Source organism: Homarus americanus, unplaced genomic scaffold, assembly GCF_018991925.1.
Source record: "Homarus americanus isolate GMGI-L3 unplaced genomic scaffold, GMGI_Hamer_2.0 scaffold32583, whole genome shotgun sequence".
Classification (NCBI taxonomy): domain Eukaryota; kingdom Metazoa; phylum Arthropoda; class Malacostraca; order Decapoda; family Nephropidae; genus Homarus; species Homarus americanus.
Window position 1 is genome coordinate 16024801 of NW_024713129.1, and position 242 is coordinate 16025042.

The window sequence follows — 242 nt, forward strand, 5'->3', positions numbered from 1 at the left end:
GTAAGTCTAAAGCCTTAAAGGATTTTGGCCAAAATACTTTTTCTCTCTGAACTAAAATTTAATGTGCCTAACTATTTAAGTACATCAGAATAATACACAAGCACCAAGAAATGACCTCGAAAACCCATAAGTGGCGAGTAATTAGCATTGCAAAAGTAATTAAAATATTCTAAAAATCATTTGAACATTTTCTAAAAGCTATTTGAACAAGTTATAATCAAGATATCAAATTTTGGTTAACA